The following is an 18,584-nucleotide window of genomic DNA, read 5'->3' on the forward strand; positions in this document are numbered from 1 at the left end:
GTTCCACAAGCACATGTCAGACACCGTCATTGCTTGACGGTTGATGTGTTTGTCACTGCTCTTAACCCTCGCACGACCAGGCCATTTCTCATAACACGAACGACCAGGGGGGTTGTTACGACCCCCCCCCCTGGCGTTTCGAAACGGAAGGTCGTAGAGCTTAGCGAAAAAAACCCAACGGATTGCTCTCAACGAGATCTCGCTATTGGTGGTATATTTTTTGGTCCTAGGTCAATATTTGACCTACTTATGACCGGTCAAAGGTCAAATTTTCCGAAAAAATCAAACTTTTTCAACTTTGCGCAACGATTGCGGCAAAACGGTGAGAGATATTAACTTCAAACCTTCAACAACGTATTCCCCACTCAATTCTGCATCATATATGGTGTTTTTGGTGTATTTACCCTATAAAAGTAAGAGGCCTATTGCTGATGAGTGATATGGTGTCACATCACCCTCCGGTGTTTGTCCCGATTCGTCGGCTGTTGACCACTGCTCCGCTATAAATACTGTAGGTAACGACTCAGAAAAGATATGTGGATATCCATTGCAATGTGGATAGCATCAGCAGAAAACCTCGGGACTCGGTACACACTTCGTGAAAATCCGGCCGGAGGCTGTACCTCTTATGACGTCATAACTCCGTGACCTGACCTGACCCGGTCAATTTTCTTGCACCACACGATAGCCAATGCTTGCCCCAACATGCATGGGAAGTTTCATCATGATCCATCAAACAATGTGGGTATCACCGGCAGAAAACCTAGGGATTCGGCGCACACGTTTGGTAACTGTCGGCCGGAGGCTGTACCTCTTATGACGTCATAACTCCGTGACCTGACATGACCCGATCAATTTTTTTCGGCAAAAGATGCGCAAAGGTTGCCCCAGAGGGTATTGAAAATTTCAGCCCGCTACGACAAGCCGTTTAGCGTGCACTTCGAAAAAACCTCAGGGGGGGGGGGGTTGATACAACCCCCCCCCCCCCTAGGCGTTCTAGGGTTAACCTGTCTAATGTCTCACGACCTGGCGTACATCCGGCAAAACATCTGTTCAGGCAGATCAAAGCTTAGTGTGCCTTATGAAATCACACATGTAAGCTTATTTCCCATCTATGTATGTAAGGTTAATCAAAATTAAAATAGATGCATTTCCGCGGTCAACAGCCCGATCCTCAAAGGTGGTGCGCAGTTTGCAATTCGTAAAATCCAAGTGGAACATCGCGGAAAGATTACAGCTCTGAGGTGAACGGCTGTTATTCTTCGCCAAGTTAAGCACATCATTGATCCAGCCTACGCATTAGTGGTGTCAATTTCAGAAAACGTATGTCCAAAGTCCGTCCAATGTCCAATGCTTACGTCGATTGTCCGTCCAAAAATGTCCAAGCTAGCCATTTGTCCAAAGATGTCCGACACCTACGCAATAATTTACACTCAACACTGTTATTTCATTTGCTTTTCATGTACCGCTACAAGCTCAATAGTGTTAATCATATCGAAAGCTGAGCTTTCTAATAGCCAATCAATGTTAAACACGACTACTTTTTAAAAATGTTGAGGTGTAGCAAGCGATTGTCCAAAGTTGTCCAAAGCCTGCGGCCATTGTCCAACCGAATTCCGAATTGGACATTGGACAAAATCGGAATTCCGAAGATTCAAGTTCCGATTGACACCACTACTACGCATGTATGTACATTGTCGTACACTGGTGCTGGAATTGGACAGGCGCTGCGATGAAGCGGGGTTCGTTTTACCAAAGGATGGGATGCAAGTCTTATAACGTGATGACTGGAACAAAAACGTTCAAGCCTGCTGTAGTGGTGCAGCCGGGAAACCAGGGGGGGTCCGTCCCTTTACCGGGCCGTAGGAGGAAAATTGCTACCAAATGCTGCCAATGTGACGTCACTGGGATGGTCGAAAGCTGATTGGTCGCTGAGATTCAGGCGATGCTGTCAATTCTGGCGCACCGGCGCAGTGTTTTCCAGCCGTTGCGTGTATTGTTATACGGAGTTTGAATATTGTTTATTTGATAATAATATCACTTTTTATGTGTTTGAAGATCGGAAAAGCATACACATAAGTGGCATTCACACACTTGTCGTCTCAGAGATCATGAAGAATGACCAGCTTCAGCAGTTCAGCTCAGGTATTCAATTAATTCAACTGTATAAGCATGAGTATCATAGGCAGATCAGCCACGTTTCAGTTCAACCCAGTTTCACATTTTTTTTTGTAATTTTTGGCTTTCAAAGGGAGCATGATAAACTCATATTAAGTTGTAAAATGCCTTGGCATTGTTGAAAACATAATGAGAAGGAGAATGGAGATGGAATAGTTGTAAATTGTTTCGGAAGTGGCTAGCTTCTATAAATATTAATGCTTTGTGAAAATAAAACTTATTTGTCAAATTAAATAGTATCAAATAACAAATCAATCTATGCTTACCTCCCAGACTGGAAAAAATACACACTGTCAGATGCGTCGGGGCCCAGGGGCTTTCGGGTCTCAAAATTCAGCGCAAGTGATTTCTCACCAAAATTTTGGCACATCTTTTGTGCAAAGTTGAAGCTCATTGTTACTTCTTTTCAATATTTTCTTTTCAATTGTTTATGTAAAATGTAAATGTTATGTAATTGACATTTGCTAACTAAACAAGCTCATCCTTGTCTAATGTCTATATATTGGTTTCTATTTATACCACCTGTGCTACTACTAATTTCTATTTGTTGAGACTATTTACCTAATGCATTTGCTTCATATGATTTTATACGCAGACGCACCTGTGCATGGAACAGTAATGCCAGACCCAAATTCAAAATATTAATGAAAAATTGTGTTATTTGCTTGTTTCACCTGAATTCAGAGTCAGGCCTGCAATCAATACATAAATATTAAATAGGTACATGTTTTGAGGCTTCATATCAGCACATAGAAAAGGCAATCGAAGAAAAGGCACCTTTGGGCATTGATTATTTTTGCTTGCCATCGCCTAGTCAATTTTTTCATGTTGCTTTGTGTTAATAAACTTGGTAATGTGTTTTGCAGGTCCGGGGCTGGTCCTCTGGCGTGCAGGACGGCGAGGAGTGGCTACCTGCACATAACAACACAATGACTGGCACCGAGCTGAGGGCATAAAATCACATCATATCGACTTCAGCATCTGTCTCCCAGCTTTGGAGACGTCGCCCGACTCCCGAGTCCCTGAGTGGCGAGCGCCAGTTTCCGAAAGGAAGTTGAGGAAGGCGAGCCGAAAGCACCCGCTGGGCTGCCGACACTCCTGCGCTGCCAGCAGGGCGTGCTGCGCAGTAAAGCCTCGCTGCGTGGTCTGTACGACATCCGACACCGGCACCCAGACGTGCAGTTTCTGATGACATCCCACCTCAACCAGGGCTGCCCCGAGAATCTGCTAGTGCTGACTGCCTGCTGCTGAGGCCGACCTGCCGACGACCTGCCGGACCTGTTGCCGCCCTGGTGAGCCTGAGCTGCCCTGGGACTTGCCGCCGCGTCTACGCTGCCGCCCTGGTGAAACTGCCGTCGCCCTGCCGAACCTGTCGCCGCCCTGGGCCCTGCTGCCACCCCGGTGGACCTGCCGCCGCGTCTACGCTTCCGCCCTGGTGAAACAGCCGTCCGTCGCCCTGCCGGACCTGTCGTCGCCCTGGTGAGCCTGCGACCGCCCTGGGACCTGCTGCCACCCCAGCGGGCCTGCCGCCGCGTCTACGCTGCCGCCCTGGTGAAACAGGTCCGTCGTCGCCCTTCCGGACCTGTCGCCGCCCTGGTAAACCTGCTGCCGACCTGTCGCACCTGCCACCGCCCTGGTGAATCTGCTGCCGACCTGCCTGACCTGTCGCTGCCATGGTGAACCTGTTACCGACTTGCCGGGCCTTTCTCGCCGCCTTGACAAGCTTGGGGAGCCTGTGCTGAGGTGCCACCGCTCTGTTTCACGTGTTATGTTGCCCGGTTCCTGGCTGTTGCGGAGTCAATCGGCACATTGTGTTTGGAGAGGCGACATCTTGTACAACTTTCCGACAGTTCGGAGCATTTTATTGTACCTACTCAAGTCGCAAGAGATTAGGCTTGTGCCTTATTTGTCCTCTACCAATCTGTCCAATATGGTTTTTTATAACTACGATTTATGGTATGACATAAACCGGTATATTGTGTACGCATTTGGTTCGTTCCAGTCAGAAGTTTGGAATGTGTACATATACTTGTGTTACGGTACAATTTCGGTTTGTGCAGTTCACACAACCTCTCTTAATTATGGGGCGAAATAGACGCAAAACCAGGGCTGCGGAGTCGGAGTCAGGGTCGACAGTTCTGACCGGACTCGGAGTCGATTTTGGAAACCGAGTCGGAGTCGGGGTCACCGAAAATCCATCGGCTCCGCCAGGGCTGCGGAGTCGATGGATTTTCGGCGACTCCGACTCCGACTCCGGCTTTAAAAAACCAGCTCCGACTCCGACTCCGACTCCGGGCAGAATTGTCGACTCCGACCGACTCCAACTCCCGACTCCGACTCCGCAGACCTAGCAGAGCTGCGGAGTCGACATATTTTCGGTGACTCCGACTCCGACTCCGGCTCGGGTTTCTAAAATCGACTCCGACTCCGACTCCGACTCCGCAGCCCTGGCCGCTCCGCAGATCTGGCAGGGCTGCGGAGTCGGAGTTAGAGTCGGTAGGAGTTGATTACCCAGCCCGGAGTCGGAGTCGGAGTTGGTTTTAGGAAGTCGCGGTTGGAGTCAGAGTCACCAGAAATCCATTGACTCCGAAGCCTCGCGCAAAACTATGGCGATTTTCATCTACGAGAGAGCCGCCGATGTGCTGGCCGGATATCCGGCGGAGCGCACGTTGGCTCGGTCTGATCCCAATAATGTCGCCAAATCTTTGGTTCGAGTAACAGCTGGTCCTGATTTGCTTCACTGAGGAAACATCACACCGTTCTGCCTTGCATCGGACATCAAAACTGCACTAAAATCCGCTGAAAACGTATTTAAACGTCCGTCCTCCATAATGGCTACGGTCGGCGGCCGGCGAGTTACCATCCCAGTGACGTCATTCGGGCCCGGTAGGGGGACGGTAAAAAAAAGCCTGATGACCATACCTGGTTATATGGCCTTGCGGGAAACGTTTATTTATCAGTTTAAACTAGACTGTTCACTTGTGTTTAAATGTGTCGCAGTGGCTTCTTTTAACCAGAGCGTTAATGTCAAACGTTGCTCAACATTTTACTGACAGCTCCACTTGGAATGTGTTCAATACAAAGAGCGCGGTTGGGCGAGTTAGGGGGATGGAAGGGGAGGGGAGTTCCGATGTCAGTTATCGACCGCCCTCGGCCCCAGCCCCAGAGGCTGACAGTCAATGCGGCTAACCACGGCAAATCGCGGCGAGCTATCTGTCCACAGTCCTGACTTCAACGAGCTCTCTCTCTCTCTCTCTCTCTCTCTCTCTCTCTCTCTCTCTCTCTCTCTCTCTCTCTCTCTCTCTCTCTCTCTCTCTCTCTCTCTCTCTCTCTCTCTCTCTCTATCTCTCTCTCTCTCTCTCTCTCTCTCTCTCTCTCTCTTTCTCTCTCTCTCTCTCTCTCTCTCTCTCTCTCTCTCTCTCTCTCTCTCTCTCTCTCTCTCTCTCTCTCCACAATCCACAGTTCTGAGTTCTGACTATAGAGAGCTCTCTATCCACAGTTCACAGTTTCGACTGCAGAGCTCTCTGTCCACAGTCCACAGTTCTGACCAAAGCGAGCTCTCTATCCACAGTTCACAATTCTGACTGCAGCGAGCTCTGTATCTACAGCATGCAGTTTTCCGCAGCTCACGGCACCCATTTCCGGAGCAGACACCCTCCGCGGCGACCTCGACCGGACGTCTCTCGCCCTCCTCCTTTGAGTTTGGACGGCAACTTTGGGCGCTGAGAGCGGCCGCCACCAGAGTTCTCCCCGACTTTTGGACCGGCGGCGCCGACCCTCCCCCCTCCCTTCCCCGCACTTCAGCTCAACAGTGCGGGGCTTCTCACACTGACCACGGGGAGGTCATTGACCAGTTCAGTGACAGGAAAGTTAACCCCTCCTGCAAATGAACCGGGCCATGTAGGAACTTTGTTTCCTGATGTAGGCAGCAATTACCTACCGTTATTTGCAACATCTGGCCGCGTAGACAAACAGGCCGGTGACTACAACCCCACAATGAGTCAATATTCCTGCAATAGCTCGGAGTTTCGCTGAAAGGATATACTAATCAGCGCAAAGACCGCAAATTTTATATATCGCACCGATTTTTTTTTTTGCGTTTTTGATGGAATTTTGCCTCCGTTTCTATTATGTCATTTCTGGTTGTTTTGCAATGTCGTCCGGTTTACGTCCAGTACGTGTCTGTGAGACTGCCAAGAGCAGCGGTTACGTATCGGAGACGTTCTACTGATGGGCACTGTTTGATCTTTATGGGATAATCGACCAGTGAACCGGGTTTATGGGTGGCACACCAGGGACACTTTGGTGCTGAACGGCAGCTAATAAAAACTTCAATGAGAGGAGTTCATATTGGATTATTTTACTTTAGACTCGACCCTTTGAGGGCCGAATTACACCCTCACAGCACAGCTGGGCTTATGTCCCGTCCATGTTCTTCTGTCAGCTACTGCATGTTAACACAATTATTTACCTCGTATAAAAGAAAGTCAGCCGCCGCTATATTGCTTTTATACCAATGCAGGGTGTTGGGAAAACTAGCACGGTGTTCACTCATTTGACCCGCGCACCGACGGGGGGGGGGCGGATATCCGCCCCCCCTGAGGTTTTTCGCGAATAGCGGGAAAACCGCGGCGCGTAGCGCCGCGAAATTTGGTATGACTATTCCCTTATCAATTTTACACATGGTGTGCAAGTTTGAACCTCCTACCTTTCAAGGTCAGGTCACCAGGTCACTTTGAATGACCCAACCTCAAGTCACTTTTTTGCAACTTTGTCACCGTGCCAGAGCTACAGTAGATGTCGGAGGCCTTTGAAAGTCGCAGGATGTTATTAGGTCATTAGTAGCTACAATTTGTATATCTCGGAATTTTGATATCGGTGACCTAAGGTCAGGTCAATTTCGCGACCTCCCCATTATAAGTCAATGGGGGAAAAATCAACTCCCTGTTTTTACCACTAAAACGGGTCGGAATGGCCCCATATACCATACATGACTTCATATACGATCAACCTTCACTACCTTGAGGTCTGTTTTGCTGTTGGGCAGCTGTGAGGTCATGTGACGTCATCAAAGGTCACCAAAGGTTTTTGGCCAATAACTCCGTACAGGAACAAGATACAGACGCGTGGATGGTCTCATTGTGTTCAGCTCGTCAAGACGCATCGAATGATATACATGATGACCTCGAGGTCACGTGACCTGAGGTCAACCTTTGACCTTGACCTTTCGAGGTCAACATATATATCATTCGATGCGGATTGACGAGAGGATCACGATGATGCCCTTAGTTTGTTCATATCTTGACTAATTCGAAAGTTATTCGAGAAAAACTCTCTCCATATCTAGCGCCGCCATTTTGACTTTTTCGACCCCTGTGACGTCATCTTTGACCTGACCTGAAAATGACCTTAGTAAAAATTGTAGATCTTGACCGTGCGTATCCGATGCCGTTTACCGCTTGTCGCTATCTTGCTTCGTTCTCGAGATCTCAGGGGGGGGCGGTCATCCGCCCCCCCCCCGTCGGTACTAAGTTGGCGCAGACCCCCGTCGGTGCGCGGGAAAACTAGCACGGTGTTCACTCATTTGATCAGGATCAACAGTGTGAACAGTGTTAACAGGATCAGTGTTAACCCTATTAGTGGCAGGCTCCTGGCTACCCCTATTAGTGGCAGGGGGGGGGGCTGTTTACGACCCCCCTTGATATCTCAAGATCTAACTGGCTGATTTTCAAAATTCAAACGGCATTCGATTTCGCTTAACCCGCGCCCCAGTGGCGGTCTCGGCCAACTTCGCCCTAGTGAGGGGGGGCATATGTTACCACCCACCTCTAACTAAAAAACTAAGAGGGCTAGAAAGACGCGGTAAAAAGCAGTCGATAGCTCTCAATACGTACGTTTGAAAGTATTTCGGTCATTTTTCACCTTAGAGCAATATTGGGGTCACCAGAGGTCATCAAAGGTCAAAATTTGCCAATTGTCATTATATTTTTCAGAAAACATGCCGCTATCTCAGGAACTATGGTAGCTAGAAAAACGCATGGAATAGCAATCAATAACTTTTGAACTCTTCTTTTGAAAAGGTCATTATCAATATTGTCCTCAGGTCAACGGTTTAGCCTCCAGAGGGCAAAAACTCCAAAAATAGCTTTTTTACGAAAAGAGTTTTTCGACAATTACTTTCGACTACAAAAAGCCACGACATTTCTATTGCCAGAATCGTGTTCCCCTCACCGAGACGCGTCGAATGAACTATAATTTGACCTTGAAAGGTCAACTTTAAAATTTGACCTCAGGTCAAGGTCATGACCTGACCGGAAAAGGTCATGTTGCATATCAGTCGATGCGTCTCAACAAGACAAACACAATGAGACCATCCCCAGCGTTTTATCTCTTTCCAATCGCGAGTTATTGGCAAAAAACTGTTTGTAGCCTCAAATGACCTCGGATGACCTTTCTAGAGACTATCAGCAAAAATGACACCTTGGTCATCACGAGTGGACTAAACCATTGTGATTTTGAAATATTTGGACTGTTCCTATGCGTACACACGGATCTAGAGGCATTTTCATTTTTCTCCATTGACTTGTAATGGAAAGGTCATGCCACTGACCTGACCTTAGGTCACGGATATAAAAAAATCCGAGATATACAAATTGTAGGCTCCCATAACAGCATGCAATCCACCAAGTTTAAAACCTTTCTGACAAACACTGCAGGCTGGACATGATTGCAAACTTTTTTAAAGACTTGGTCAGTTAACTTGACCTGTGACCTGACCTGACATGACCTGGGGTCAAAAATTTCACACATTGTCCAAAATTGATGTACCAAAAGCTACCCCAAGCGGTGCGGCGCTACGCGCCGCGGTTTTTTATTCACACACGAAAAACGCGACAGGGTGGTAACATATGCCCCCCCCCCCCACTGGGGCGAAGGTTAACGTGATCTACATTTCTAAAAAATAAAAATTAAACAATGTCAATAGGGGGGGGGTAGAGGGGGGGGGGGTAAAAACGGGCAAATTGCAGATACATTTAGACTGTTTATCACGGCCAGGTTTCTGAACCAATCTTAACGCAACTTTTGCCGATCGATAGAGCATGAACCAGGAATTCACATGGATCCTAAAAATATGCATTTTCAAAAATCATAGGTGGATACAGATCATTGAGATTGGGGGTACACAGAAAGTATAGTAAATAAGGTTTTTGTTGGTACTGTTTCTAAAAAGGGTGGTAATGGTCTTGTTATGTTACAATTTTCTTATGAGAGAACGACTAAAATTGTATTGGTCATGCATAGGCGGTGTCAGGGCACCTATGTTGGGAGGTAAAACATAACCCCCCTTTTTGGACGCCTGGATCCGCCTATTATAGCAAAAACGTCAAAAGAGGATGCACAATAACTTTGTATATGTTATCACATGATACCTTTCATTCACTGTTCGTAAAACTGGTGCAGCATCGTGATCTTCGCCCAAATGACTCGCTTCACGAATAGGACTAGAGTTGCAAAGTTTCCCTACCGCACTACCGGCATGCCGGTAATTTTTCACTACCGCAGGTTTTTTCGTGGTATCTGGCATGTCTTGCCGGTAGCATGCCGGTATTTTTGGTTTTGCACACACAAAAAATTATTAGCATACGATTCAAACTTTGGACACTAAGAGGTTATCAAATTGTAGCAACAGCAATCTTTGCCACTGCAAAATACATTTTGTGGTAGGAAACACATTACTAAGGGTAGGGGTACATATGGACCTCAGCATTTCACAGGTTTGGTTATAATTATAATTGTCAAGAACCTACTGTGGTCTATAAAAGGAAGAACACACATTCATGTTGCAAAAGCACGATCAATTAGTAAGTCTAATGGTAGGTAATAGGTATAATACAATAAAATAAATAAATGTTCATGACAATATTTCATAGGGGAAAAGGCAGAAGTAAAACACCACAAAACACATTGTTTGGAAACTGGCCTTGAGTCATGAGATGTGGTCTGAGATACGCCACAAAGAAGTTGACACTGAAAATCCATCTGAAAAGGCAGGTATTAGGTAGCCCTGAGCCTGACTTTGGTCCCAAAAATGAAATGCAAATTAATGAAACTGGCAGTTTGCCTTATCTCTACAAGAAAACACAATATGCAGACAAAATTAATACAAAGTTGAAGTGGTGCAAAATAATAAGAGCTTAGAGAACCAAGGATTGACTTTTAAGATCCTCTCTCCCCTAATGAAATGATGTGAGATGATGACGTAATTATTATTCATATGCCCTTTTGGTTGAATTACTGAGGGGAAATGAATTTTCTTGTAGTTAACCCGCGACCTGGTGGGGGGGCTATTTTTTGCCCCCCCTCCAGACTTTTCGATATATCTCCAGAACCGCTACGCCGATCGTCACCAAACTTTCAGTACCCTCCCGGACATCAATTTCACACATTGTGACCAAAAATTTTTCCCAAGGCTATGATAGGTTGGCCAGAAATGACGTCAGAGTGACGTCATGTTCTGCCGTTTTCGACCCAAAAAAGGGTTTCGCGGGAAGAGCTGTCAGGCCTATAGCTTTGCAAATACAGAAAAATGATAAAGACATAAAAGCTATAGATTGGACAGGGCTACAAAACTGCTATCTCGGATTTTTGAAATTTTTGGATTTTGACCCCCAAAAATCAAAAAATAGATTTTTTGGATATAATAATCGAAAAATCCAAAAAGTTTTTTGAATTTCGCAAAAACCGGAATATATGTGATAGTCCTTACTGCATTCCATCCACATACCAAATTTGAGATTGATACCTCTTTTTTTGGTGAAGTTATAGCGAAAAAAACTGTTCAAAATTGATGACATCAAATTTTCAAACTCAATTTTTAGCAATTCTAGACCCCGTAGCGCAAAACAAAGACCACCATTAGACTCCCCGTGACGAGCTGCATCGAATCGATACCCATTTTATGCAAAACTATCAACTTTAAAATTTGACCTTTTTTGGCCTGACCTTGACCTGACCTTGACCTGAACTTCACCAGAAAGTGACCTAAGCCGTACCTGATAGTCTTATAACCAACACCATTGAGTTGGAAATGAAAAATTGGCCATAAAACATGCATCACACAACCTTGTAAAGTTGGGCTCATGTGACCTGACCTGTGACCCTTGGTGACCTGACCTGTGACCTGACCTGGTATTGCCAGTGACCTCTAATAGCAACATATCTACTAGGCAACTGACGCCCTACCGCTGATTCTCGACAAAATGCGTTTTCCTCGGTGTTATAGCGCATTCCCTAGAAGACCCGTGAACGGTGAAACATTTCATCTTTGACCTGACCTGTGACGTCATTGGTGACCCCGAGGTCAATGAAATTTGGTTCCCTTCGACAAATTTGATAGGCCTTTCGAACGCCGTTTGAATTTTGCGGATCCGTCCAGTAGTTTCGGAGATACGAGGGGGGCAAAAAATAGCCCCCCCCCACCAGGTCGCGTTATAAACAGACCCCACCAGGGCGCGGGTTAATTGCACTCAAAATATTAATTTCGTTAGAAAAAATATCGTTGGATCATTTACATCAATAAAGTCATTCACAAGGCAGTGTGTTGCAGTCCAAAAACTTTTTTTTTGCAGCAGTTTTATCAGCTGGTTAAAAGCCTCTGTTATGGCGCATCTGTTTCGAAACCTTGTGTTTGGAGAGTATCGTGAGATTCGATGGGGGGGGGGGGCATCACACCGTTTTTATACATACCAGTAAAACGCCTTTTGGGCGAAGAACGAGCGAGCGAGATAGTGAGCCCTGCACGTGCGGAAGGGCGAGAGGGTACTTCCAACGGGCTTGTGCAAGCACCCTTCTAACCGGTCGCTAGCGGTGTACCAAAGTTGAACGCAATCGGCACGGCCGTTCCTGAGATCTGGAAGCGGCATCCTGCACGTGCGCACGTGCAAACGGGGTCCAAAATGACTTTTGCACGGCACCCTACTAACCGGTCCCCAACCGTGTACCAAATTTGAGCGCAATCGGCCCAGCCGTTCTCGAGATCTGGAAACGCCCCCTGCACGTGCGCACGTGCAGTAGCACCTATCCGCAACACATGGGAATGTATTGCCTGGTGGGTGCCTACCTGTATGCCAAGTTTCAGCGAAATCGCCCCAGTAATTACCGAGTTACTGAAATGGGAACAAATTTGGCACCTCTTATTGTTGTATTTTGCACGTGCAGTGGGGGTCACTCACATAGATGAAGAGTATCCGACCTTTGGTAGAAGGGATGCAGCTACTTTATAAAAATGACCGCAATACAATCGCTCGAGCCGCTGCTGAGATATGGGCCTCTCAAAATCATTACTTTTGCAAAACTGCTTGAACACCCTTGACTTTTCACGTGGCACGTGCCACGGCGGTCACTGAGATGTATCAAAGTAGTCAATTACGGGGTAGAAGGGATGGGGCTACCCAGCAAAAAAGACCGCAGGCCATTCGGTCCAGCGGTTGCTGAGATATAAGCCTCTCAAAAGCGTTACAGGCCGGGCCGGGCCGGGCCGGGCCGGGCCGGGCCGGGCCGCTCATACTGAGATTTTTCCGTTATATTGAAAAGACTTCGCTTCGCTCGCTGCGCTCGCTCGCTCGTAATTATTTGGTGACTGTTCTCAGGACAAGTGAGTTATTAACATATATTTTTACATGATTCGTATATTATTCACGAAGCAGCAAGCCATGGCGAATAGGGAAAAAACAGATGTTGATCTCGCTTCCTCAGTTAGGAACATGGCCGAATTGGAATCGGTAGGTAGTTTTTATGTTGTGGTCATCTATATTTTGAACATTTGGTTGATGCCTGAAACATTTTAGGAGAATGTGGAATAATAGAACACCTGTGACCTGTGAAATATAAATGTGATTACTGCTAACTGTCCAGTCTTCAGAAACACATTTCAGTAATTCAAGTTCTTTTTGTCCTTGCTTTTTGATGATAACTAGTTTAACCCGCGCCCTGATGGGGGGGGCCATTTTGGCCCCCCCCTGTGGTTTTTCTTAAATAGCGAGAAAACGGCGGCGCGCAGCGCCGCCAAATTTTAGGTACCTTACCGGACATCAATTTGACACCTTCACACAAAATTTCAAGTCACAGGTCACCTCAGGTCAGGAGTTATTGAGGTCAAACTGAGGTCATGTTCGAGTAAAAATGAGCAAAAAACATGACATCTTGAAACGCTCACCAATTCTACAGTTAACAAGCAATTTTAAAGTTCTTTATGTGGTTGTGTAGAGAAAAGACGGCGCTACAAAACTGCTATCTCAGATTTTCGAAATTTTTGGATTTTGACCCCCAAAAATCAAAAAAATTGATTTTTTTAGAAAAACTCAAAAAATTTCCAAAAATTTTTCGAATTTCGAAAAATCCGGAATATATGTGATAGTCCCTGCGCTCTTCGATATACATACCAAATTTTAGATCGATACCTCTTTTTTTGGCCAAGTTATAGCGAAAAAACTGTTAAAAATTGATGAGTCAAATTTTTGAACTCAATTTTTAGCAATTTTAGTCCTCGTAACGCAAAACGGAGACCACCATTGAACTCCCCGTGACGAGCTGCATCGAATCGATACCCATTTTATGCAAAAATATCAACTTTGAAATTTGACCTAATTTGACCTGACCTTGACCTGACCTTGACCTGACCTTGACCAAAACGTGACCTAAGCTGGCCCTTAAGTCTTTCTGACCCACATAATCGCATTTGTCATGTAAAATCGACCATAAAACATGTATCACACGACACTTTCATATTGTGACCCCCCAGTGACCTGACCTCTGTGACCTGACCTGGTATCAGTGACCTCAAAAAGCAAAATATGTGTTTGAAGAACATTTCCCCATCGATGATTTTCAATGAAATGCATTTTACACGATTTTACAACGCATTTCTTGAAATGCCTGTAAACGGTGAAAATTCGACCTTTGACCTGACCTGTGACGTCATTGGTTTGACCGAGGTCAATGAAATTGGGTCACAAGGTAGTTCCCCGTTGGGGCTATCCAACACCGTTTACCGCTTGTCGCTATGTTGCGTGGTTCTCGAGATCTGAGGGGGGGGCCAAAATGGCCCCCCCCATCAGACCGCGTTGCTCGGCAGACCCCATCTGGGCGCGGGTTAATGCTTTTTGTAGGCAATACCTCTTTGATTACAGGTTATATTTCAACAGTTATAGATGGAGTTGGGTTTCAAAATTGTGGGTATTTGTAGGGCCAACTCACAACTGAGTAAAAATCAGCCTGCTCGTAGTTGTGGTTGGACAATGGGTGGCTACTGGGTGGGATGGGTACCTACTGAAATTGTCAAAATGTGGCATCTCTTGTAGGGGTAAGCTGGAATCAACAATGCAGGTTTTTTAGTATGCCGGTAATTTGGTGGTGTTTTTGCTTGGGGCGTGGTAGCATGCCGGTATCCCAGAAAATTTTTGTGGGGCGGGGCGGTGCCGGTAGCAGCCTTTGGGGGAAACTTTGCAACTCTAAATAGGACCCCCAATTCCCAGTGCTCTGGAGCCGCCCCTGGTAAAATTATGAACTTGAAATTTTCAGGGAATGTGCCCAATTTAGTTTTAGGAAAAGTCAGAAAATTTCAGCATCATAGCTTCAGCGGTTTCGGAGATATTCCCGAAAAACCTGAGGGGTGGATGAAAACACCCCCCCCCCCTGCCACTAATAGTGTTAACAGGATCAGAGTCTGTTTCGACACACACAGCTGAATACCAATATCCGCTTAGTAGAGGCTGCAATTAGAGGCTACAAAAATCCTTGGCTGTTCAATAATAACTGCTGTTTGGCAGCTGTAGCATTTTAAGAGCAATTATCGGAAGCGAGCCCATACCGAAAATACCAGCTGGCACGCGGCCCACGCACTGTCTGAAGGCATAAATGTCGCTGGCTGACAGGGCAGCAGTCGTTCGACTGGACGGGAGACGCTTTGTGTGCTATCACCCCGGCAAATGGTGACACTTCTAAGGTCAATATTCACCAAAGGTCAGACCCACGGCCAGGTCAGCCGCTGTTCGTGACTGGGCTACGGCTTTGCAACGTGTATCTGTCGTTGCTACATATGTTTCCAGAGTTTTTCATGTTTGGATGCTTTTGTATCAACTCGTATCCATGAAATGGCTGGATGGCCAAGGATGCCTCCGGAGTGGAACGTTAGCATCTGCTGAAAAGATCTATGAATGAATACGTGAGGAAGCAAGTGAAAGAAAAGGGAGGGAGGAAACAAGAAGAATATGAGGAGATAGAGTGAAAGAGAGAAATAACGAGAGGGAGAGAGAGGGGAGGAGAGGAAAGATATACAGTAGAAGGGAAGAATATAAGATTGCAGCAATGTTTTAGTAAGCTATTCCACAGTCTGGTAAATACATGCAATTGGTAGTGTGATCATCGAATGATTACCTTTCATGTGATCATTTATCTTTTTGCTCACCTATGTAAGTACGTTAAATGCGTTCATTAGCAGGCAGCATAGAAACGTCATCAGTTCGCTATGATACGTGCGAAATGAGTATAATATCGCAATAAAGAGCATCAGCTCAGCCATTAACGAAAATAAATAATTACAGTTCTTCATAAGGGGATCATAACTAATGGCGAAACATTTCTATTCATTTCTCCATGAAGCGTTTCACAAATTTCGCTTCACTTGCAATTTTCATTTCATTTCATTTCAATGGTTGAAATCGCACTCCTGTCTGCTTTGCATGCTAAACTAATTGCTACGCTCTCACTTTTCTTCCATTTTCACCCCTCCCTTGCTATGCGCCCCCTCCCCCTCCCACGGTCCTCCCGCCCCCGTCCGGTGACCGCGGCCGTTCGGCCCTCATCGTCGGTCCACGCCAACCCCCATCACCGGCTAACACCCTTCATTTCTGCAGCGCACCATTACCGACGGCCGCGGCCCGGCCCGGGCCGTGCGCGCCGGCTGACCCACTGACCTTGGCCCGCCGTCGACGGTCACTGCGGCGCTCCGTCGGCACCGGCGCGGCGCTCCGCCGACCTCCGTCGGCGCCGTCACAGCCACGACTGTGGACCGACGGCGGAGCGCGGCAGATGGAACGGCCCGCGGAGCCCAGCAGCTGAGAGCGGGGGATGGGGACGGTCCCACGAACAGCTGAGCGGGGGATGGGATGGTCCCACGAACAGCTGAGGGGGGATGGGACGGCCCTCTGTCAGCTGGGCGGGGATGGGACAGTCCTGTGGCACAGCAGCGGTGAAATTATACAAAACAGCCATCTTAGATTTTTGATTTTTTTTTTAGTTTTGACCACCAAAAATAAAAAAAAAAACATTTTATATATATAAGCCCAGAAATCAAAAAAGTTTTTTTGAGTTTCGATAAAACCGGATTATATGTGATTGCAACTACCGTCTACTATCTACATACCAAATTTCAGATCGATATCTCGTTTTTTGGCCAAGTAATAGCGAAAAAACTGTTCAAAAATGACGACGTCAAATTTTCAAACTAAATTTGTGGCAATTCTAGACATCGTAGAGCAAAACAAAGACTTCCATTAGACTCCCCGTGACAAGCTAAATCAAATTGATACCCATTTTATGCAAAAATATCAACTTTAAATTTGACCTAATTTGACCTGACCTTGACCTGACCTTCACCAAAACGTGACCTAGGCTAGCCCCAAAGGCTGCCTAACCCACATAATCGCATTCGTTATGTAAAATGGACAATAAAACATGTATCACACGACACTTTCATATTGTGACCCCCGGTGACCTGACCTCGCTGTGACCTGACCTGGTATCAGTGACCTCAAATAGCAAAGTATGTGTTTGACGAACAATGTGCCATCGATGGTTTTCAATAAATTCCCAATTTACTCGATTTCACAACACATGTCTTGAAATGCCTGTGAACGGTGAAAATCCGACCTTTGACCTGACCTGTGACGTCATCGGATTGACCTAGGTCAATGAAATTTGGTCACAAGGTAGTTTCCGTATGGGGCTATCGAACACCGTTTGAATTTTGAAAATCGGCCGGTAATTTTCCGAGATCTTAGGGGGGGGGGCGAAACGCCCCCCCCCCCACCCCTTTACGGACCTGGTAGGGTCCGCCGATAGCCCTACGGGGCGCGGGTTAAACCTTTAGTGGCGTAACAAAGACCCACTATCAGAAACTCTTGATTTCGCGGGCGATGATAAAGACTTAACCCTCGCCGGACCAATTGATTTTCTACATACGCGCCGGCCGAGGGGGGGGGGGGGCGGGTACGTCCCCCCTCGCCGTTTCGCCCCTGGTGGAGCCTAGTGCGTCGCAGAAAAAACGAGCATGTGCGCCGTTACGAGACGCAGAGATTGGTACCCGATTTTAAGGTCCGAGATCAACCGGTGACCTGTGAGGTCAGGTCAAGTGCCCCAAGGTACGGTTTAGTTTTTGGTGTATTACTACGCAAATACGGCCGCAGAGCCGCGATTTTGGAAGCATCGTGTTCGCCTCGCTCAGGCGCGTCGAATGATATACTTCTTGTTCGGGTCAGGTCAACTTAGGGTGTTGACCTCAGGTCAAGGTCAGGTCAGCACCCCCAGGTCACGAAGTTGGTCGAAAGAGGTCATGTCGCATATCATTCGATTCGGCAGGTCTTCCTGAGTCCATTGGTGGCTTTCCCGACTCGCTAGCTCAATTTGATCGGGAGTTATTGACGAAAAACTAATATGACCTTGATGACGTCATAAATGACGTCACGCAAGGTGAACATTGCAAAAGTAACACATCTACCCTTGCAAGATGTACATCAAATCACGATTCTGTGTGCTTGAGATAGTTGGAGATCGTTCCCGGCGCCAGAATAGCAGTTTTCATTTTTCCCCATTGACTTATAATGGAGAGTTCACGAAAATTACCTGACCTCATATGACCTTTAGGAAAAATCTGAGATACACAAGTTGTAAACTCATAATTGATACTAGATCCTGCAAGTTTCATTTCCCTGTGACATCTTTTCTGGCAGTGTGGGCGTTGCGAAGTTGCGACATCTGAAGACCGTGCAGAGGTTCACTTATAACGTCATAGGTCAGTGACCTGACCTGACTCAAAAATGCTGTTGGTGCCAAAAGATCCGGGTTGAATCAAAGGTCAGATATGCCAAGTTTCAGCTCTCTATCACCAGCGTGTTCGGAGCTATTGCGAAAAAACCCATAGGGGGGGGGGGGGCGGCACCCTCGGCCGGCGAGGGTTAATGCGTAACTAAATATTTTTCTGCCCAATTCAAAACATTTCCTCAATTTCCAACAGATTGACACCCAAAATATGCATATATTCCGAAATTGCCCCTGGCCATCCGTGAGACCGTTTCCAACCATAGTGCAGTGGCGGTCTCAGCCAACTTCGACCCAAGGCCGTATATAGG

General features: G+C 46.7%; 1 protein-coding gene across 2 annotated transcripts in view; it reads right to left on the bottom strand.

Annotated features, from left to right (window-relative positions):
- LOC122388426 (calcium-binding protein E63-1-like) overlaps window positions 1-16,241 on the bottom strand; it is a 69,696-nt gene extending 53,455 nt beyond the window's left edge. For both annotated transcript variants that reach the window (XM_043379497.1, XM_043379496.1), the window contains exon 1: window positions 16,152-16,241. The gene's annotated coding sequence lies outside the window, so the exon portion shown is untranslated. The remainder of the gene's footprint in view (window positions 1-16,151) is intronic.
- Between the last annotated feature and the right edge of the window lie 2,343 nt (window positions 16,242-18,584).

This window comes from Amphibalanus amphitrite, unplaced genomic scaffold, assembly GCF_019059575.1.
Source record: "Amphibalanus amphitrite isolate SeventyFive unplaced genomic scaffold, NRLGWU_Aamphi_draft 000322F_arrow, whole genome shotgun sequence".
Taxonomy (NCBI): Eukaryota; Metazoa; Arthropoda; class Thecostraca; order Balanomorpha; family Balanidae; genus Amphibalanus; species Amphibalanus amphitrite.